The sequence below is a fragment of the Anopheles funestus genome, chromosome 2RL (assembly GCF_943734845.2).
Source record: "Anopheles funestus chromosome 2RL, idAnoFuneDA-416_04, whole genome shotgun sequence".
NCBI classification, from domain to species: domain Eukaryota; kingdom Metazoa; phylum Arthropoda; class Insecta; order Diptera; family Culicidae; genus Anopheles; species Anopheles funestus.
Window position 1 is genome coordinate 95,673,145 of NC_064598.1, and position 23,436 is coordinate 95,696,580.

Consider the following 23,436-nt stretch of genomic DNA (forward strand, 5'->3'; position numbering starts at 1 on the left):
CGGGGGAAAAAAGAAGGTCCCCCAAAAATTTTCTGTGTGTGACGATTGTAATGAATGTAATAAATTTTTTATCTATTTTCCTTCCGCGAGACACGAAACCGAGTGGGGGGAACTGTTTTCTCCCGCCCACAGCCCCACATCGGAGGGAAGAAAGCGTTGAAAATTCTAACCGGAAGCGACCCGGCTCGTTATTGCTGCAGTGACAAAAACCATGAACGCGTATGTGTGTGCGTTTTTTGTACAACCTTTTATGGTCTCTGTGTGGTAAATGTAACGGGTGGGAGAGTAGAGAACAATGTTTGACTCACCCAACCAAAATACGATCCCGCCCCCCTAGTGCCCTTATTGCCACGGGGGCAACGAATATATACGGGAGTAGAAAAAAAAATATACAACAAAAAAAAACTCAAACAGTAGACCTAAACAAAAACATTCATTCTGACCCGGAAAAGCCGGAACCGGAAAACCACCCGGCTGGTGGCGATAGAGCCAAAGCCCGGTTGACTACGCCGGTTCGCTGCATTAGGCCCTTTTTCCCTCGTTACACATCTGTCGCCGATTGTTTGGTGATCAATTAGTTGTCTAACTATCTTGTTATACAATTTACTCGATGGCTTTTTTCTTTTCGTCCTCTCCATCAGTAGGCAAGGACCTACGACCAGGCTTTGGTATAATATATCCATGCTTGTGGTTTTGTCTGCTCACTATTTGGTAGTACTCTCCTCTGGAGGTACTACACCTCCGGAAGCTAAAACCATAACATAATGCTTCGCAACGTAATAACGCAGCGGTTGCATGCTAGCCGAAGGTAGCTGAACCACAAGACGACACCACAAATCGAGCCCTTTTGCCGACTGTACTGGGTACACTGGGCCCGCAAAACGAAGTTTGTCTGTTTTTTGGACGGTTAAACCTGTCTTGTAAGCAGTCGAACCTCAAACGATGAGTATTCCGATTGTGGTTCCCATAAATTATAACCAATTACTAATGCAATTCCGGCGTGTTTCGCTGGAGGATAGAAGCAAAGGAACCGAATGTGAGGGGGAAAGAAAAGGTTTCGCCCACCGTAACCGAGCCTTCGTTTTTTGTCATTTAGTTATAACCCTGCGATAAGAATCTGATGCCAATAGAAAAGTTTGTCAATCGAAGTTTTCTTACCTTTCCCGGTTCTGGTTGATACCGGTAAGCTTACTAATGGCTCTGTTTTTTTGTATCAGCAAATGGCACGGTGGAAACTTCACAAAAAAACCTAGAAATAAAGAGAAAATATGATGAAATTTGGGGATTTTATTAAATATCAAACAGAAATAAAAATTATTAGTGTTGTTAAAGGTTTCCAAAAGTGAGATATTTAGTAGTTTAACTTGAAAATAAATTCAGAAGTTGGAGACTTTGTAACTTTGCATCTTCAAAAGAAAAAAAACAATTGCTGGCTAGGGATTTTGTACTCAAATCGAGCGTGTTGTTGAGTGTGATTGGCGTGTAAAATGATAAAAACAAAAACCTCAGTGCAGGATGAAATATTTTTTAGAGCAGAACCATCGCTAATGTGTGCTCGCGTCTTGCGCCACCAATAGACGTTGTTGCACTATTAATTTTGTTATCAAATGGGGCAAGGTCTGTGGTCCGAGACAAAACGACACAACACTGCAGCCGGGCGTGTTGTGGTCCGTGTATCGAGTGATGCAATGAAAAGTGTTTTGCTAGTCGCGCTTTTCTTCTCTTCACAATCGAACACCAACCCGTTACCACGGCTCTCTTACTGTCCAAGATGCGATAAGAAAACGGAATGCAGCACTGTTTGGTGGATAGTTCACCACCACCACTTCACCTGCTCCAAAAGCAACCCCCAAAAGTGCCGCCGATTTCGTTGATCGATTGTGTTACACCTCGGGTGCGCGATTATTGTTGCACAACCGATCAGTTTTCCTCGTTGCGTTCGAAAAAAAATTACAAGCGATTGATTCGAAAATTATGAAGCAAGACAAATGGACGAAACGGAAAATCAAGCGCTTGAGTGGTGGAAAGGCAAAAAAAAGGAGTTGAAAAATGTGTGTGTGTGTTTCGTGGTTTCATGGGCAAAAGAAAATTGTTAAAATTACGAATCAAATAATATAGTTTGTTTATTTGTTTTCGCTTCACTTTGTGTAAAAATGTAAAGGAAAATTCGTTTATATAACATCGATCGAGACACCCAAAACGCGCAGTGAACTTTTAATTTGGCGATACACGCTGAAGACGGCTACACCCGGGCGCTATCGGGGGCCACCATTTCCCTGGGTCGAATTTCCTGCGCCTGTGCTGAGTGAAAGAGAAATTTAGCCACCGACGGCTTGCTGAACAGCGCGCTGTAAATGAACAGTTTAATGCAGGCAGCGGTGTGGAACTGCATGTACCGGATGCGTTTGAAATCCCGTACCGTTCCATACCTCGTCCGCGAGTGTGTGTTTTTTTTACAATTCGTTTTTCTTATCGTGAATAAAGCGTATCCAACCGAATTATCATTTACCGGGTCCAGAGCTACTCGCATGGGACGCTTGCGACAAACATATAAATAAGGCTACAAACATTCATGTACAGACACCCCCCTACACATACACTCAAAATGGGTAGGGTGGACACTGTACGTTACGTTGTGGTACATAAAATGATAAACCCTTTTTTTAGTAACTTTAATTTGAATGTTTTCCGCCCTGTAAAGTGCGTCAGAGGTTTGTGGTGTTCGTGTGCATGGAGGGAAATGACCTACCCCTTTCGGGTGCCACACAACCACACCACCACCCAACTCCCAGTAACGTACGTTACACACAGAGAGCAAAAGAAAGAGTCAGTAAAGCATAACGAACGTCGCTGGGTGCACATTTCTCCCTTGCTGAGGAGTTGGTGGAGTTGGTGGCAGAACACAATTACGCACATTCACAGTGTATATGCACTGGTCATTTATCGCATTGATCCAAGCACTGTAACATAACCAACATTCAGCCGCATTAAACGCGTGCCAGAGGGCGTCCCGTTATGCTACATTTACGTGTTAATCTGAACTGGACAGCAGCATAGATTCTTTTTCACATTCCAGATTGAACAATTACGACAAGGTTTTTGATTCAACCGGTTTAAAAAGTACTCGTGTGTGTGTGTCTGGAATTGTAATTATTCGCATGAAAAATTGAAATACTCCTTCTAACTTCGTTTGACTCCATTCTTCATGCTGTCTTAATTTGCTTTCCGTGTCGCAACACAATCAGCAGCATTGTGCTACCGATGATGAACACATTGTTTGAGAAGAGATTTGTAACGCACAAAGTTAATCATAGTATCGACCTTAATCGAGCAGATGATTAAAAATAAAAGTTGTTGCATTAATGCTCCACGTGTCCTCTCCTAAGCATATGAGTATTGTACTTTGAAGTACTAGCGCACACACACAAAACACACGCTACGTCCGTCGGTAAAACTGGATTAACTCACTTTCTTTGATAAATATTTAATGTGGTTTGATGGACACTACCAGCAACTCATAAAAAAGCAATCAAAACAGACCCGCCCGGACGTCTTCATTGCTTATTTGTGCACATATTTAATGTATCTTAAGAAGATACCAACAAAAAAAAGCCAGTGAACCACGTTGTGCAATGGTTTTTTTTTTTGGGGGGGAGATATTGAGGGACGGACATTTTGGCGTCGCGATTAATATTTTTCATTTTCCTTTACAAAGCGGGAAGCGATTCGAATGTTTTGACGTCTTCAGTCACCTTCTCTGGTCATCATGCGTTATCGTTTGTGCTTTACTTTTAGTAGTAATGGGTGCATTTTGTGTGTTTTTTTTTATTAAAATAAAACCCATCATCCATAATTTGAGTTTTCATTTTCAATCGCACAAGCAGCGTGTGAGCAGCCGCACTCACAGGGGTGTTGTGCGTTTCTGTAGGAAGTGTGCAATTTATTACTGCTCTAACAAAAAAAAACCGTGACGAAAGTGAGCGAGTGACTGAAATACACCATCCCGGGTGATAAATTAGCGCCGTCTGTCCATTTCTGTTCGATGGCCTGTGCCACTGTTGCAACGGTCCGCGGCACGGCAAATGTAAAATGCACTTCGAGCGGTGACGGTTGCTGTGCAAGCGCAATCGGTTGTTTCCGGAAGCGAAACGGCTCGTTTGTCCCCCGTTTGAAAATGGAGGTTTCAACCAGATGTCCCCCCCGGGATAAGCCCCGGAGGACACTGGCTTTATGCGTGTAACCGGCGCGCGTACCATGTGTGTTTGTACTTTCCTTATGCTAGAGCATGTGAATTGCGCGTGTTCAAGCTGTAATGGGAGAACTGGGCAGCGATAAATTATGCACCGGGCTAAGCAACTTAATTGAAAGCTGGAAGGAAGCGAGAAGACTGTAACTTCAAGCCGAGCCGAGGTTTCTGTGTGTGTATGTGTTTCAATTTGTCCACAATTAGTGAAGCAAAAAGATTATAACTCTCTTTTTTGTGCTGTTGGTTTCGAAGGGTGTTTCCTGATTAAGACGAGACCGTTTTGTCGCATCGTATGGTAACCGTTTACAGGGCAGGTTGTTAATTCGTTGCCTGACATTAATCACAGCTCGTTAAAGCACACTTTGCATTTAACGGACTTTAAGGAGTTGTTGAACAGCAATGAAGATCTTTGGAATATGTGCGAAGATGTAAAACGAAAAGCCAAGGGAATTAAATAGCAATAATCGTAAAGGTGAGAGTTCCTGGAAGAATTTCATAAAATTTTCCAGGAATCCTAAGTGATGTCTATTGTGAAGAGTCTGCAATATGAATCTTCGATGAAGGCATTCGAAATACTGAGACTGATCTTTGGAGATTCTTTGGAGATTCTTAAGTTTCTTGATTCTCCCCAATAAAGATCTTGGGTCATTTTTTCAGGTTCAAGATTTTCCCCAAGAAATAGTTCCTGAATGTCTGACCATATGTCTAGATGTACATTTTGGAATGCAATTCCGTCCAACCTGTTGATTCAGTGCATAATATTTTGAGACAGAGTTGACGTAATCGTGCATTGACGTACGGGCGTTTTCTAGTCACAAAAATCAAATTCCTCTTCTTACTCTCGCACGCATGACGTATGCACGGTTGTGAGGCCATTGGCAGAAGGCAAGGTTGGAAAAATCGAACTCAAACTTTCCCACCCCACTTACGATGATGCCCTCTCCATCGGCTTCACATTGATCAAGATGAAGAAGCTATCTGCAGGAAACTGCACCAAACCATCGTGTGCAGTTTCGACCAAATGCACTCCATTATGGGCAGGCGTGCCTTTTCACTAGTTGCGTCCACGAATGCATACGTCCACTCACTCACCAGATAATGCTAAATGAGGTGTTTGTTCCAAATCTAACAAGCGTGAACAGTCGTTACCGCTGTCGATCATTGAGCCGTCCACGGCATGCACGCGAGGTAGTTCACGAATTCTCACGGCTCAACCAGCGAGTGTGCCCATCTGCTAGAAACAACGGCAACTGAAAAAAAATCCCATTAATAAGCACATCGTCTCTACGCCCTCACGCCCGTTTGTTTTGGATCTCCAAAACTTTAGCCCCGGGTTGGAGGGAGGCACACATATGAATTACCAACAACCCAGCTGAACAATTTCCTCGCCCGAATGCGAAGATGCGTAAAGGTTTTTCTTTTCCTTCGAAATAAGTGCGACCTTATTTCTACGCTTCACTAACCTGCACACGAAGGAAGCGACCATCGTCTATGGGCTTATGAGGAGGTCTCTTTTGCGAAAATAAAGACGATTCAAAAACGCTTACTGTTGTGTGCCTCAACTGTGTGTGTGTGTGTGTGTGTTTTAGATTTACGAAAGCACACCCAAACCTCGCAACGGCAAACTCCACTTTAAGGCCTAACAATAATAATTTTTGCAACACACCTTCACCCGCGGTGCCGTTGTCCGCAAGATGTAACGCGGCGGAAAAAGGCGGTCCGCGATTTCACTTGCGTTGCACTTGGCGCTAATGGTTCCGACAGGCGCCTTCGTTACAGCTGCGAGCATAGGAGTTTACGCTGACGAAGCCTTCCCAGCCTGTGCCGCCACCTACTGGTACACTTTATGCGATTCAGTGTCCCGCCGTGGCACTGCCCAAAGTCACAGTTTGTCTACTTTCTGTGTTGTTTGGAACGGCCTGGCACAAAATGATGAAATTGGGCCTGACAATTGTGTCGATGAGTTGATGAGCGATCATCAAAATTAGATCATCGGTTAACGTTTGTAGATGGTACGGAAATTTAGCAATGCGGTAAGCGATTTGGTGCTGTAAGACGCAAGGTTATATGGGAACAGATTATGCGAGCGATGAAGGAATTGTTTCGATTAACATTTAAGTTCAAAACTTGTCTCTTGCTATTCGGCTTGATTATTGGTAATTTGCCATAAAAGATCTTGTACAAATTTGTACTTTTTTACCTTTTCTATATTTTTTTATTTCAATAGTTACTTGCAACGGTTTAGAAATTTTACTTTCCTAAGACCACTTTACCAACAAGCTCCTAACATTTACGCTCAACACATTTAATCCCGTTTACAAAGCAGCCCGAGGGTTGTTTGGTTTACTTTCGCACTAAATCACTTAATAGCTTCATTTGTCGCTTCGTCTGCCTGTAAGGTGGTGGGGCGACAATAAAAAGAAAAAAAAACCACCCTGAACTAAAGCGTATCTATAAAAGAAATTTAAGTAAACACCTTTCGAACCCATCCGCTCGCAACTCTGGCAGAGTGATGATCCTAGGCCCGATGATGATGATGATGCGCGTGTCAATGTTCTTCTATTGTGAAGCAAGTGGTTTGAGGAGGCCCATAGTCCGTATGTCAACATGGGCCCGGCATGATGTAAGTCTAATCTAAATTTACTCTTCTTTTTTTTCGCAAAACAATCGACAGGACGGGCGAGTCCGGGGAATGGCACAATGTTGACCGAAGATTAAATCCACTTTCACTCGAAGGGTTTCCCGACCAGACGGGGAGAGCGGTATGGAAAGATGAATGGAAGGTGCCGGAAGGGGTTAGGATGTACAAGGTTTCGAATGAAGGATAAACACGTCGAAACTTTCCCGCTGTTGATAAAAGAAACACTTTCGCAAAATACGCAATAGCTTTCGGATGGCAAACACCGGTTCAAGGAGATGCAGCGATCGTTCACTTGCAGCAGGTCATGGTTCTTTGCAGTCAATATTGCGACTGTTCGGCTTTGCCAGTAAAGCTGATTTCTTTTGTCCCTCGGTCAGGACTTCGTGGTGTTGTGGAAAGCGAAATATTTGCAAGGATTTGTTGGCAGGGTATGTTTAGCATTGGACGTGACGTCTTGGAGGCGTATGCATTGTTGTGTATCGTCTCTGTTTGCGTAGTAAATGGAATCATTTCTGCTAGGTGGGTTTGTGGAAAAGACATAGCTAGAATTCATTCACCAAAAACCGATTTAGAAGCACGGTCAAAGGGAAGTACGAAGATGCATAAAATGGATGATTTGTTGATGTTTAGATACTGAGCGACCTGAATAGCGTTCTAGGAGGATATTCAACTGATTGGAAATTCGTTATCCAAAATGTTCTGTACAGGAATACGCTTTCCAAAGTAGCGCGGAAACGTTGGAATGAATTACCGCCCTACACAACTCCAACTTCTTCAATCGATTCAATAGTATACGCTGAGGAATTGCGCTATTGATATTGACTTTATTGGGCAGAAAGGTAATTCAATTGAATCCTTCACCAATCCAATGTCCATTCCTTTCCCGCCGTTCGAAACATTGAACTTATCGCCCACGAGTGTACGAGTTTCCGTGCTTGTAGAATTGGTGGATTATTATTGACCGACCGCACCGCAGATTGACGTACCGAGGCCAGAGAGGTACCACTTGTGAAGTGAAAGAAGTGAAATGAAATTAAAATTTAAATAACACAATCAGCCTACCTAGCCCCACGCTAGGCCAACTGCCCGTCCGAAGGTCACAAGAAGTCGTGGGTAAATAAGGGTGAGAAAAGCAACAAACTGGGAGAAGCACAAGCTGAAGTACGGTCTGAATCATAGAAGCCATAAAAGAGGCCTTCAAGTCGGTCCCGACATCCCGATGTTCTGGGTTGTCTGTGTGCTGATCGAGATACGCACAGCATGTGGAGGTTCTGGTTGCAAGTTCTAAAGGAACTTTGAACGATCGCTACAGCATCCCGTGTGTATGCTCAGGTTATTGATCTCGCTGTTGTGTCTCGTTTGTGTTTTTTTCCTTCTTCATCTCTTTGGCTCTTCTTGAACCGGTTAGGACCATTAAAATAACAATGGTCGCAGTAGACACCACTGCCAGAACAGAACCGGATGCTTTATTCCGATCCATCTTGCCGCCATTCTATGCGCCTTAGTCTACCAAAGTGTAATAGTGCAATCTTGTGGTCTTGTTGTCCCTTTCATTCATATATTTTCCATTTTCTCCATCAGCTGAAGTATGATGATGATGATGCCTGAGAGCACGGGAATAGACCTTTGTCCATAGATTCTAGAATGCGCATCATGCTATCACAAGGGAAACATTTCAGAAGCCATCCAATGATCGAGAGTATAGTTAAGAATTTTTTTATCAAGTTCTTGGTCGTACAAAGCGGTCCAGAATGGTAAGTTTTGCGTGAAGAAACCAATCCTCAAAACGATTGTCACAAGCAATTCCATGGGGTTGGTTTGTGGCCAGCATAGAACTAATTGAGAGTGATTGGCAGCATCAAACACTTGTGTGACTTATTAACGTGGGGCAATTCAATGATGAAATACCCACGGCAAGGATGCACGCCACCATCGCCCGAGTTTATCGCCCAATTGAAGGACAATGTGGGCATGTTTGTGGCATGTGTGTGTCGTCAATTGAGATAGGAAAGTTGCGTTCGGTTCACGGTCCAGTGCTAATTAGCACTTTCGATAACGCACAAACGCCTGCGGTGATGGCACGATAAAAGCGGAAAGAAGGTACCCGTGTGTGCATTGCATCGTTTGTTGTGTATTTTTCTTCGATGGCGTTGATTGATAAGAGCGTTAGCCTTTTGGGATTGGTTTCACCTTCACACGAAAGCGATACACCCCGCGGTTGGGGTGTCTTTAGAAGTGCCTGAGTGCGCTTCACGGTCGGTTCAGGTTCAGGCAACTTCACGCGCATGCTCACGCAAAAAAAGTCGGTCACTGGCCAATCGCCGAAAATTCCGATCACCCCGATCAATAGGCTCGCTAATGAAAGGGATTGTGGTGCGAAACGGGTAAGGAAATCACTCTCGCTGGAAGTATCGGCAATGGAGAAAATGTTCGTCGAAAGTTGGACTCCCTAGGCGCGGTTGATGGGTTTGTGTAAAATTTCGTGCCTATTAGGCACCTGTTGTTCATAATGGAGAAATTATATTTTAAATTACCTGGACATTAAATAATGGGAAACTAACACCACAATCAGTCTAATAAAGCGATCGATCGATTAACTGTGAGGAAAACAACGTATAATGTCTCAAATTTCTTTTACATTAGAACAATAGCAATGATGGAGCGACCTTAAAAGATCCACTCATATCACACTATTGTCCCGATTGGTTGAAAGATGAGCTTTTCTCATCTTCCAGGTGCATCTGAAGGTGTGGTGGAATCGGGATCTCATTAAACATTGTCCAACATTCCCAGACGCATCTCGCTTTGCTGGCGTCGTCACGAAGATCTGAGTAAACACAGGAAAACTAAAAGAAACAACTCCTAACCAATACCCGGTCGGAAACAAGCTAGAAAGAAATATATAAGGGAAAACGTGAAATTCATAGAGTGCAACTCGTTTTTCAAGTTCTGCTGCTCCCAACCAACTCTTGTTAGCGTAGTTGTCGTGTCAACCATCCTACCCTCTGCTGTATGCTCTCCTCTTCGGGATCGGGTCCCGTTGTTGCTGGTTTTATGGTGTGCTACCAAATGTAGCCTGCTCATGGCCACGGTTATGGTCTTGGACGTATGGTCTTGCGTGCGGTTGGAAGTAATTTTACTTTCACGGCCTTTCGATACCGAAGTCTGTGAAGCTAAGGATGTGCGATCTGTTGGCACACCTGGCACACCTGGCTAGTATGGGTTTGAAGTTGTGTTGTGTTTACTTTCTGCATCACCTTCTCATATGAGCTGTTCCGATACGATACGGGTAGTTTGTACAGTTATATAGCGCCCGAAGGCGCATCGTCTTTGCCTTTTAAATCTCGGCGAATGAATGTTTAGCTAGGGTTGGGATCTTCTCCGTATTCTTCAGTATGCTGCAAGGAGGAAGTGAAATCTAATCTATCACCAATAGATGGGTATGATTGGAGAGTGTTTGTGATGCGACGCCACGGCGTGAACGTGCGACAAAGAAAGCAGAAACTGCTCCGGGACGGATGGCAAATAGAAGAAATTAGGTTATCGCTAGTTATGATTACTGTGTAGTCATCCATAACGTTACAGAGTACGCTCGTTGTACAGGTTCTTGGTAAGAAAATCAAAACGAAAAAACTCTACCTTCGTGAAGAAAGTGCAAGAATTCACCCAAAATATAATTGGGTCATCGGAAGTAGGATTTTTTATGTTACTGTTTACGACACCGAGAAATGTCTATCAGTAAGACACCCACACACACAGTGAGCGACTGATGAACTTCAAGATTAGATCAATAACTTACTCAACCCCTCAACAAGGTCCCCGTACCAGGTGCGTTGGACTTTATTGCTTCCGTGTCCCGTACACTCACTGTCCCTGAGCTACATTTAGCTGACAGAAGAATACCTCTACCTCTAGCGCACACTTCTCGGATAACAGAATAGATGACTATAACTACTACTCGCACAAACGTGTTTTCGAATCCATCGGGATGGAAGGCTGCTGCATTTCTTACCACGCAGAAAAAAACCCATTCCTACTAACGGCTAAGGACGGCAACGAGCAAAACGACAAATAAGACACTTTTCGTGCTCTGGTCGGAATGAACATGAAACGAAGCGCTTAGCAACAACTGCATGCCAAGTCGAACGGAGATAACATCCAGGGTAGAGTCGTCACTCACACGGTTGTCGGTGTGTTCCCAAAATGGCTTCCTTTCATGTAGAGCATCTGATTAGTGCCGATGGCGTTGAGAAGAATATTTCCAATCGCTCTACACTTTTCTAGCAAAGTGGTTCTATTTTAAAGTAATTAAAAACGATTTCTACCGGTTGACATTTATACCGAGAACTCGATGGTTGATGAATCATGTATTGGCATTGCGCACTAAAGCACATTCCAAGTGATTAGCGATAAAATCCCAACCGGAAGCTGTGAAGTTAAGCGTGAACTTAAGCTTCATCTTAATGTCACATAAATACAACCACATCAGCTGGTTAGTTTGTTGGACCGTATCCAAACTAATTTAACTCCCTTAAGCCTTAAGGTTGAGGATGCTTGAAGAATACAGCCGGATGCATATCGTAATCTTTCCGCGTCCTACTTACAGAAACCGAGGCCGTGCTGTCGGCGAGTGATGCAATTTAAACGCAAGGCAATCACTAGACGTAAAAGAATCAAGAAGAATTAAAAATAGTTTGACTTAAAATTGTATTACGACAGCTTAGACACGACGTGGTGTACGACGTCATATCCCTAACCTATCATTCTGCCTGTTGGAGTGGGTCACACCATTAAATAATTATCGACGGCACGGATTGCCTGGTGTTTGCTTGGAAAACTTAGCGCCAATTACGCACTGATTGTAACATGGTTCTGTCCTCAATTATGGTATCTTCACACCGGTCGCTCGTTGCTGCACAACATACCTCTGGCGTTTGTTTTGCAGCTGTTAGCACATTCAATTATCAACTTCTAAGCGAGCAGATGAATCAGATCTCTTGGGAGCTATCCGTTATGATGGTTTTTGTTAGGGAAGAATATCTTGTTATGTTTGAAACCCACATGTATTAGGAAGCCCCGTATATTAGGAAGTTCTCCCAATTTCAAGCACTGTAGACGAGCGTATCTTTTCTTCTCTTTTTCTTATATTGATGACCTGCCTGGCCGCATAGCTATGTCTTCTTCTTTTTAAAAAAATACCACATCATCGACAGATCGAAAGATCACTTCCTAGCCGAGGGACAGATTCGCTACCAATTAGATCTCGTTTGACCGAGGACCGGCACCCGTTATGGGGGGGACTAAAAATAGTGCGTCCGTTTCCTAGCCCGCTCAATATACCGGGCGTGTTGACGATGGTGATACCGAAAATAACTTTTCAATGTTACACGCACCACCGGCATCACACAAACATACGCACGCACTGTGCGAAACACCATCACCCTGATGACGTTTTTTCTTGTTTTACGCAAGACGCAACGTGTTTGAGTGCTTTTCGACGTGAAGTTTGTTGTTTTGGTTCGGAGTCGGCAACAATCTCTGCCACATGGTATCTAGTTTGCTGATTCTGATACGCATCAGCTGTGCGATGTACATATAGTTCCAGCGCTTCTAGTCCTCAAAAATGGGCGCTCAAAGTCCAACTTTGGTAGGGAGGGATTCCCAAATGGTTTATGAATCAGTGATCAACCGTGGTAAACATCGGGCCCAGGATGCTCACAACACTATTTGACTCATAACGATGTAGTGTATCGTGACAAACTGTGTTCTCGCTAATTGACAGCCGATGGTCGATGAATCACGGTACAGCATGGGGTGGATTCTGCAGTAGCAAGTAGTTGGGCCAAAGTAGGCCATAGCTTGCAAACAGCACGCTCATCTTGCATACACAGCGCACTCTACTACTTGACGCATCAACGTGAGATCCACACTGACGGCCCATGTCCTCGGCCCGATTTGAACAATTTGTGAGGAAATGATTTCCTTGTCGTCGAGGCACCGAACCGTCGAGCGTATTCAGCGGATAGCACGATGCACGGGCGCCGGTTCTCACCCTGGGGGACGACCTTCTTTTGGCTGAGCGAACTGACGTATCGATTCCATCGGTTCGGTGTTTGCTGGAATCGATGGTCACCGGGATGGATTGACATCGCGCCAGCCAATTTTGGGTAGCACCACAAACGAGAATACACAATCGCACGTTTGGTGAAGGCAAAAAGGAGTGAAAAAAAACAGGCTCCACTCCAATGGAACATGCAACGACCGTACAGAATGCGGGTGGTTACGGTAGGACCGTTGCACCAAACGCTGCAATGCCAGTATCACAAGCAACGAGCAACGCCACAATAAACAAACGACGTACGTGCGAAAGAGCTTAAAATAAAAATGGAAAAGAAGAAAAGGTAACGCTGACGTTACGGATACCTTTCACGGAAATGGCCTCAACGATTGGGGTATGGAGGATGGTCTCGTGTGTCTGGGTCACCTGGGCGAACGAAAGCCTAACGTTGTGCAACCTTACTTTTGGAGACGGTTTGATAAGACTTGTTTAGATTTGAGGTATCTTATCTTATATGATAGGATTGGTACCGAATCTCTTCCAGATATTTTCACCATAATTAAGCCAGACTATCCATCAATACATCCTATTCATCCTATCCATTAATCCAAGATCCTATTAGTACGAACTTGGGAGATTTGTGTGCCTCCAATTTCCGTGTATGTCGAACAATAGTAAGTATGTTAACAATAGCTTTTAAAAACTGTTTCTTTCCAAGATTATCTCTATAAGAAAAGGAAAATTGCTCTTTTAGTTCGTGTTGAATTTCCACGATTTTAACATCCAAGCATTTCGCCACTTCCTCCAATGTCAATTCCTCAACTCCTTTTACACCTTGCTCCATCCTGGCAGTTGGGCGAACAAAAAGACGTACAAAACATTCAAATGATCACATTGCCGCCAGTGTTTTAAGGATTTTTAAAGTTTCGAAACAATCCCTACACTAACTACCCCCCGGGCCGGATGCATAAGTAGAACAAAACAAATGGCAAAAGCATAAGCGCGTATCTTGCCTTCTCGTTCCTTCGCGCGTCCGCAAACACCTGTCACGAAGCGAAGGATCGCCTTGCTTTTATTTTTGAATTGATGTTTGTAGAGCACTGTTCGGGGTTTGTTTTCCTTTCTGTATAGTGTGTCCTCTCTTACGCTAACACTCGACTTGCTCGTCTCTCTTTTTGTTTTCGTACGGCGTGAAAAATTCACCACCAAGCGACAATATTTTTTTGTTTCTGGCTTTAAATTAGAAACCATCCCCCCCCTTCGTACCCGATGGCAAGAAGAAAAATTCAACCAAACAACCAAACAGCGGCAGTCACTTGGGAGCCTGTCTCGGTTACGTCTTTTTGGTGGTGAACGGTTTTTTGTTGTTGTTGTTGCTGTCGATAGTGTACTATCGACCCGGCCGTGTATCACTTTGGTCGAAAAAAAAATGCGAGAGACCCTCAGACGGAACTGCCTTACACCATTCCACCGTTCCTTCCCCGATTAACGCTCCATTCATCCGTACCTTTTTGAGGGGGGGTGGTTTTTGGCCATCTTTCTAGCTTCCTGTTTTAATATACGATTGCTCTTCCACGCACCGTGAACGAAAGTGAATTTGCTGAGCGAGACGAAACCGACCGACCGACCGGCAGCAGCGAAATTGTTCACGCCTCGCGTTTTTCCACCATTGTTCCGCACAGACGCACTTTTTCCACCTCTTCAAAAAACTGGGAGGGAAAACTGCAGGTGGAAGCAGGTTTGGGACCGCGAACGGTTTCACTGCCGTTTTGATAATGGGTTCGTTCTGGTGTTTTATTTATTTTCCCTTTCGTCTCGCACACTTGGCGTGGCGTGTGCCCGTGCGCGTTCGGGGCCGTTTAGAGGCCGGTATGAGACGTGTGTCTGTGTGTGAGAGATGGATTTTCCTTCCACCCTTAAGCGCGTATGAAGCGCGCTCAGTTTCGGTTTCGGTGAAGGTCTTATTGGAGGTTTTTCCTTTTTTGAATTTTCCTCACGATACATGCGAGCCAACGAGAGAGCCTTCTGAAGCGTATGTATCGTCGCTGGTGTGTACGCTGGTATTTAATTAAATACCGAATGGTTGGAGGATTCGTTTTTCCATCCGAACACCGATACTTGGTTTCTATCCGGTCTGTGGAAACTATTATGAAGACAAAGCAAGGGGAGAGGTCACTTTCAAGGTAAATATTAATGAAATCTGAAACCGTACGTTTTCCATCATATGAAATAAAAATGGCGCTAACCTCCTGCCCAATGTTGATCAGTTTTCGCGAATTGGATTTTTTCGTCGATGTTTGCGTGGGTTGTGTATTTTTGTCAAGGTCAGGTTTCTAGACACAAATGACGTTTCAGCACTTGATAAAATATTCAATGTTCGATTTTATTTATTTATTTCTTTGATTATGATGGCTTTTCGCTGCTCCATTAGTGCTGATTTGTGTACAATATTCGCCAGACATTTCTTCCTTAAAAACACTCAAGAGGGGTTGAAGAATGAAGAATTATTATCATCAGTTCATGTATCGAAAAAATCCATCACTCAAATGATTATCGTTTTTTTGTTCGCGAATATGAAACAGATTAACTCATCACTTTGGCGCTAAGCACTTTAAAAAAAATCGCTTGTTGCACCAATCGATGCCTGACACGATAAGCTCCTTACAGGAAGAGGTCACAAGCATCGCAATTGATCTTTCTCCGCCCGGTACGGAGTGAAGTTGTTGAGGGTCGTGTAGCCACTGATTGGATTAAGTGTAATTGAGCATCAACCCACCGCTACCCGGATGGAAACATATCCATCCGCGTGTAGGAAAATTCAGTTCCGATTTTGGGACGATATTATTGGCGAAGCAAGCACAAAAGGATGTGTTGTGAAGAAATCCAATTGCTTGGATTATTGCACAATCTGCCCAATTGTGCTTTTCTTTTTCAATTCTGGTTCAATCCACTGCCGTGGCATCGTAAGTGAATTACTATCGAAGCAGAAGCACAAGCCCCGAAAGGAACTGTTTGGCAAATTATGAAACGAAGCCAGTGTATGGTATGATAATAAATTTGTAACATTTCCATAAAAGCATAAAGCGCAAAAAAAAGCTTTCGGATGCTCCCTTTTTTATGCTTTGGTTTTGTTGTTGATTTCCATTGTGGACGATGAAGACGATAGCACACAGTAGCGAAGGGCTTCTCGGGCGAGAACGTGACGTGGGTTTTGTTCGGTGTCGCTGTCGTTAACAGAAGTACGTGCCGATTGTTCGAAAAATTCGCCGACTTCCGATCAAAATGGAGTAGAAGGTTACCATATTTTCTTTGCCAGCAATATTTGCATCTTTTGCTTGTTAGAATTACAATTTATATAGATAAGCAAAAAAGAAAATGGATACACACACTCGATCGTAGTAAATTTGTAATGTATCACGACGTAAAATCGGCCAGCCTTCAAAGTTTGTTGACAAAAAAAAAGTAATTGCATTACAGAAGCAAAGAGATACAACACGAAGAACAAACTGAAGAACTATTTAACCCTTACTGGTTGCCCTGGGGAGATATTATCGCTCTCTGGTAAGTAGAAGAAAATATGCTTTCATCTCGAACATCTCCTTAAGAAATTACCAAAGAAGGGTACACGTGCCGAGCTTGCTAATCATGAAAAGAAGTTTTCTTTCTTACACCCCTGGTGATCACTGCCCATGATTCACTGCTTGGCGCGAGTCAGTAATAACAAATTTGCCGAAAACCGAATGTTATCTGCACCTCGGCGCATTGTGTGTTCATTCATTTACATATTATGATTGCTACCCCACGAAGCATTGCCCTAGTGGCATGGATGAATGGACGCGATAGGCACACTTCGTAGTACGATGATGGCATGCAATGTGCATTTGGTGGCGAGCAGACAACGAAGCATAGCACTAGTGTGCTTTGTGCTTTGTTTTCTTTGTGTGGGCTAACTATACCCGCAAACCCTTAATTAATCTAACCAGACAGTGTAGATGACGGCAAAACGAGAACTAAAGCAAAGATAAATTAAATTCCCTTTAGATGTCCTGTGGGGAACTTCAAATTCCAATTATTCTTTAATGTGAACCCTTGTGGACAGAAGACTTCTTACCTTTTTTCCTCACAAAGCAAAACCAGGAGCTGTTTTATACTTGCCCCACAGCATGATGGCTATCGGAACCGAAATCTGGAATGTAACTGACTTGAACAACGCATTGACAAGCGGTATCCAACAGTGTCTGACATTGCAGCACAGATAAGATATGGCTACACACAAAACACTGTCCAAAAACTTCATGTTTTACCAGCCGCATCTGATAGCGACACCAACCAAAAAGGGAATTGATTGCGCTTTCGTACACTTTTCCTCGAACCGGAACGGTGGCCATTTGGACACGGTGACATTACATGAAATGATCTCCCGATTGCTTGACCGGCTAAAGCGACCGCTCGGAATTTCCTGGTTGGGGTTTGTCATTCGCTTGTAGTGGATGGACTTTGTTGTAATAGACACAAGTAAACTGACATCTAAAACCATGATGGATAGGCAAACATTCCCAACCAACATGCCCATCGGCTGGTTACTAGCAACTGGCTCTACTAATTGAACATGTAACAAAGAACACAGACCAGACTCCTCTGAGACTTTGTCTTTTTCCGGTGTACCATAGACTCTTCGGAATCATGTCGACGGAAGATCTGCCATTCTTCTTCAGCTTTGTAGGTAGTCATGCTGAAAAGTCGGTACTTAATGCAAACTCGCGATGAGTCACCATGTTCACCGTGCGATCGCTGGATCGGTGATAAATTTAGTAACGCTTCTTCACAATAATGCTACAGGCAACCGGCATTTGTTCGAAAGCCAGCAGCTAAACCACCGCGTTGGCAATGTCTGCTCCGCGCTCACATTAGTGAACTCAAGTTCACAGGCGGCGGTATCGTTGTGAGGCGTAATTATTCACTTCCCTTCTACTGCCCGATCGGTATGGGTAGGCCATCCATATTACCTTCGTCTGTCATGTACAGACGGCAAAATTTGGGTTCTAGCTTGGAGGATGAAGAAGGCACAACAAGGGTGGAGAAGGTGTGACAGTTCGTTCACCTTTTTCGACAGCGTTTCGGCAATATGGACGAGCGCGATTGTGTTGGGCAATGGCGGCTGGATGTAGTGGGTTGATGTGGGACAAGTTCTCGTTTCTTTTGCCAAGTTTTTTTTCTGTGTGTGGTGCTTTTTAACGACAGCACAGGAGCTGCAGCGGTGCGTGGTGTTAATTAGAATTATTATAACATCACCGCACCAGCTGTATGTCTCGAATCGTTGGAGATGGACCGTTACTGTGCGTCAAAAGATGTGTGACGTATTTGTTACAACACGTTGTTGCGATTGGACCCAAAATACATACTTTGAAAAAGTGAAAGTGCAAGAATGCAAGACATTCTACCGATCGATCATCCTTTTTGGTGGACTATTACAAAAGTTTGAAGCTAACGACTCCTAGTATCTTTTCGGGAATTTGGCTAATTCCTGAGCTCGCTTAGATACGTGAAATAGTTATTATGTTAGATCTGGTGGATTATTGGGTGGTCCCGAAGATCTCGAGTTTCCACGACTTGGTTATTTACCTTCCAAAGGGCACTATTTACCTTCCCATCCTTCCATGGGATGCAAAGTTTAAATTAATCGCCTGGTTGAGCAACCAAACCCACAAACTTTTGGGTTCGTTCAGAATCCATTGAATTGCGGAGGCTCATTTAATTTAAACACTCATCACGTTTTACTTAGTTGGATTGCTTCCTGTGGTGAGAGCTTCATTTTCCCTTTTTCAACTTACCTGTCTGGGAACTGAGGTACTGGAAGGCACATCAAAATTTGAGGGTTTATTCAAATTTATTCGTGTAGGTCTTGCTTTCTTCAAAACCCTTTACACCGTAAAAGGGAAAGGGGAGGAAGGGTTTAAAGGGAAGACCCTTTAAATCGTAATCCCTTTTCTTAGGCATGTTTACGGATATTGAACTTGACAGTTTTTTTCCATATCTTCACCTTTTGGCTTTTCGTCAAGTTGTAACAAGTTACAACGGGTGCTGGTTTTCGGATCATCCGTTGAGAGGTTAATGTGCTCGTTCTTCATCTTACCACGCATTATAAAAAACCCAACCGTTTTGTGCGAAGGTTTCTTGAGGAAACCAGTCTTTAAGTGGTTACGTTCGCGTGTACCGAGGGTTTTAAAGTACCGCCCAACCGCTAGAACGGGAGTGAATGGTTCCTACGCAAAACCGATCGTAATCTGCGCACACACGAATCCAGATCCAGAATGCCAGAACAACCACCTGGTTTCGATCCACTATTCCCCGGAGAATTGAAATATTGTCTCGCCCAACTCGTCTCCAGACCGCGAACCGGTGCTCGCTTCTTGCGGAGCTCGTTTTTCAATGGATGTTAATTAAATTAAGTAATCATATTTTACGACATCGTGCGGGCCACGCACGAACCTCCCACGGTTCTCACCGCGGAGACGCCACAACCGTACGACCGTTCGGGGCCCGTTTTTCTAGCGCTAGACGAGTAACAGCTGCTTTGGGGTCGGAGTACACCGTCTACTTGAAGGTGTGTGCGAAATTTGATACACCTCCGGTTAAGCTTTCCAGGGTGTTAAGGGTGACCGGTGCGAAGGAAGTACCGTCAGCTAGATATGATGCAGAAGAAGCACATGCAAGTAACTGTCCGTATTTGGAAAGAGATTAGAGAAGACTCTCATGTACTTGTGCTACAACCTACCGGAAGACATTAATTACTTCTTTTGTACGGTTCTGTATGTCTGTACGCCAATCACGTGCAGCGTTTCCATTATTACTATAAGTGAGAAGTTTTTCCACGGCGGATATGTACGTGTCTGTCTGTATCTGTTAATGCCTCCAAATGCCCAAAGCCTCCGCAATACATAGTCATGTACGTGTTGCATCTGCAACTGACGATGGGACGATTAAGGGCAAGGCTTATGACACCCATTAGGCGGGTGTCGTGTCGATTCGATCAAGCTTTCGGTGTTGGCATTGGTCCACGTGAGGCTTTGTGGGGGCGCGGATTACTTCAAGTTGACATTTTGGGTGCCACGTGCCCCTATCATGTTTTGGCAATTAAGAGAAGAATGCTGCTTTTGGTAAGCAAGATTTAATTTAAATCTTTGTAAGTGAAAATATTTTATTTGTACGATTAAAATGCATTTAGAATTTTGTCTAATTATACAAATTAGAAGCTGCAAGTACAAAATTTGAATAATTAACTCGGAGGTATTTCATGCAACAAAACATTGCGATTACGTTAGTTCTGTGATTGTGTAGGTCGCAAGCTCATCTCGCGAGCATTGCATAATTGACATTCCTTACAAACTGGAGAGCGAAAAACAAAAACAAAAACTCCACCTAATATGGATAAACCTCTCTATTTCATTGTTCTGAAAGAAGCACATTTCTCACAGCTAAACGATCTTCCAATCCCGCCTCATGAACGAAGATGAAATTCGTGAAGTAAGCACCGTCGTTGTGCTAAATAGATTCCCATAACATTTACATTTGTTCCCACCGCACCTATACAGACACCTGATTGGTATGCCCATATTACCAACCCCTGGTCCACCCCGATCACTTCAGTACGTTGTGCGATTAATTTAGGCGGTTAGTATAGTATCAGAATGTTTTGCCCAGTGTCGCGACAAAAACGTGCCTCAAATTCCAATATGAGCTTTATGTGGTTTACTCGCGAACATCTTCCCGCTCCTCGTTCGAACGTAACAAGCTCATTGAGCATAATGCATCCCCTTTTCATCTTCACCTGAGCAAATGGCGAATGACAGCGGGCCAAGATATTGTAAAAAAAAACGGAATAAATAAACAACACCCCGAAAAAAGAGTCGGCAGACGGACAGGTGTTAAACGAGTCGCCTTGGGTGGGTGGGAAATGGGAAACGTGACCCACAAAAATGGTATGCAAATACATCTCCGCATAGTGCGTCTGTCGTGTCTTCTGCCTCTTTCCACGCTCGGTGGGGATTCCGGTGATTACGTTAGGATGAAAGTGAAAATTTTTCATTTTTCTTTTTCTACGCAAGGAACATAAATCCGACGGATGGTGTTGTAACCGTATCTACTCGTGCTTGCAATTTTTTTTTGCGGGTTCAAGTTTAAGAAATACGCCATACGTTCAGAGAATAGCTGCCGGATACGATGTTGCAGAGAGTTGCCAGAAAGAAAGAGTAACACAGCGTATGTTTAATCTTAAAACAGTACTGAGAAAATGGCACACAAGGAACATAGGATGTACCTTATCAAAACGGTTGAGTGATTGCATTTACGAGATACGTTTAGGTTCTATTTATAAAGAGCTTAGAACAATATTCAATTCTGACACAGAGAGCCTCGTATCTTACCGGTCTCGCATCATCTGTCAGCATATGTAATGATCAGAAAACCTTCTTTTTGTTGGCATAAAGTTACAGAGAAAAACGTTTTATAACCACAAGAATAAACAATGAGCCGCATTTTCCAAACCACTGGGAAATTATTCTAATTTTAGTTACTTCAAATATCCAATAGCGGAACCATGCAGAAATAAGATTTAAATATTTCGCATGCAAATATACGAGAGTGCGGAAAAACCACAACTAAACTCCACATTTTTCTCGTCGACCACAACCAATTTGTTTGCCAACATACCAACATGGTGTCTTGAATCGGAAAGGAAAGATTTTGACGCTTACCTTCACCGATCTGGGTGCGATCAAGATCGACTATCCGTTCGATCACCCAGAGAAGAATTCGGAAGAAGAACGCGGTAGTGTTTAACGATTTGCGAGAGGAAGTATGTAACTGTTGGTTAGGAAGGCAATACAACCAAATCAAACTAAAACAAAACCAGACTCTAGCCCTGCCAAGGGCATCGGAATAAAAAATACACACTACGAGACGAACGAAAGACGGAAGATTGAAATTGTTTACCAACAACGCGTCACAGTTCGATCGGGGGCATGAATTTTTGATCGCTGTTGTTGTGTTGGCGTGTGTGCTCGATTGCTTTTCACACACGTTTTACTAAAAATAGTTACAAACCATACGGTTTTTGGAGCAATGCACGTCACTCGAGCGAGTGTTTGCTATTTTGCGGTTTTTTTTTTTTGGGGAGGTTAGTTTCGACTTATGTTTCGATCACGTCTTTGTGTCAGCACTCATTGACCGGATTATAACAGTTCAAGTGGTGCGTTACAAGACACGTTTTGAGGAGGTTTATGGGGTCGTAAAATTGAAGATTGAACTCCTTTGAAAAGTGTTTTTAGTTTCATGAAATGGTAATGCACTTGAACTATTGAACGGTTTATAGAGCATTTGATTCTATCAATTGAAATTTAGCAACAAAGAGTTTCAAAAACTAATTATTATGCACAAAAACACAAATCTAATGCTTCAATCACACATTTCACTTGATTCGTAGCCGATCATATAACTTCACAGCCCTTTTGTAAAAACATATTGATTGCTTCCCAGATTGCCTATCTAACTCATAAACCGCTGCCTATAAATACCGTGATGATTGAAAGGGTTTTCTAATTTACAACCCTTTTTTGCTGCTGTTTGGAATTGCATCCATTACTTCCAGCATCCAGCCGCACTTACCATGCTGGGTGGGCACAATTTCTCCGCACACCGTTTTTTTTTTATCTGCCTTTAGGCCCTCTGCTTTGTTCTGCCCCACTGTCTTTATCTGCGGCGAAAACAAAAAAAAAAACACGTCGGTGCCACACGTGTGGAAAGCGTAACCAATTTTCTTCCATCCGTAATATATCAATTACTACGCCGTTCCGTTGCATGCCGGCAGTGGTGTATGTAAACTAAAATGTCGAATAATTTTATCATCCTACCATGGTATGCTGCTTGCAGCTCAGGTCCAGCTGCACATATTGCTGCATTTAAGCGGCATAGGGTTATTGGTCAGTAGGCGAGTTCTCATTTCCTTTCCATATTATGCACTGGCGGACTGCATACATTGCGCTCGATGGTTCAATGTTTACCGATCATTATCCAATAACATCCGGCACAGGGATATGCGGGCTAGCAGATAGATAGTCTGGTAAACACGTGTAGTCTGAGATAAAAACTATTTTTAACAGTAATGGTTTAGCTCGGGCTGACGAACGGAAGGATCGGCGGGTATTCAAGCTACAAGACATCCATGGTTTCTACCACGGCTTGTCTTTCAACGGTCTAGAATCGCATAACTTACATCGAGATGCGTTTATTTTGGCACCGAATTCGCGTCAAGTTCGTGTCTAGCAGAAATTGATTACTTTGGGGAATTTATATACAGCGTACCGGTTAAATTGAACACTTACGGCGATGAAGGGCTTAACGTTCCGGGGTCTAGTTGAATGCATCAGTTTACCATAAAACTGGGAAGGTTGATATTAGCTTTACACCAATTTCGTTGGCAACGTGCCACAAGTC

The 23,436-nt window shown here is 43.4% G+C and overlaps 2 protein-coding genes across 7 annotated transcripts in view; one reads left to right on the plus strand and one right to left on the minus strand.

Moving 5' to 3' along the window:
* Positions 1 to 23,436, minus strand: part of LOC125763388 (rab3 GTPase-activating protein catalytic subunit) — a 356,077-nt gene that overhangs the window by 198,991 nt on the left and 133,650 nt on the right. Inside the window, exon 5 of one of the 2 annotated variants that reach the window (XR_007418345.1) lies at positions 1,159 to 1,248. The gene's annotated coding sequence lies outside the window, so the exon portion shown is untranslated. Of the gene's footprint in view, positions 1 to 703; positions 1,249 to 23,436 lie in introns of those variants that run through there. The other variant, XM_049426539.1, reaches the window with a different exon arrangement.
* The window catches only part of LOC125763425 (dual specificity tyrosine-phosphorylation-regulated kinase 2), a 57,576-nt gene that overhangs the window by 12,140 nt on the left and 22,000 nt on the right, over positions 1 to 23,436 (plus strand). The gene's annotated exons all lie outside the window — the stretch shown is intronic.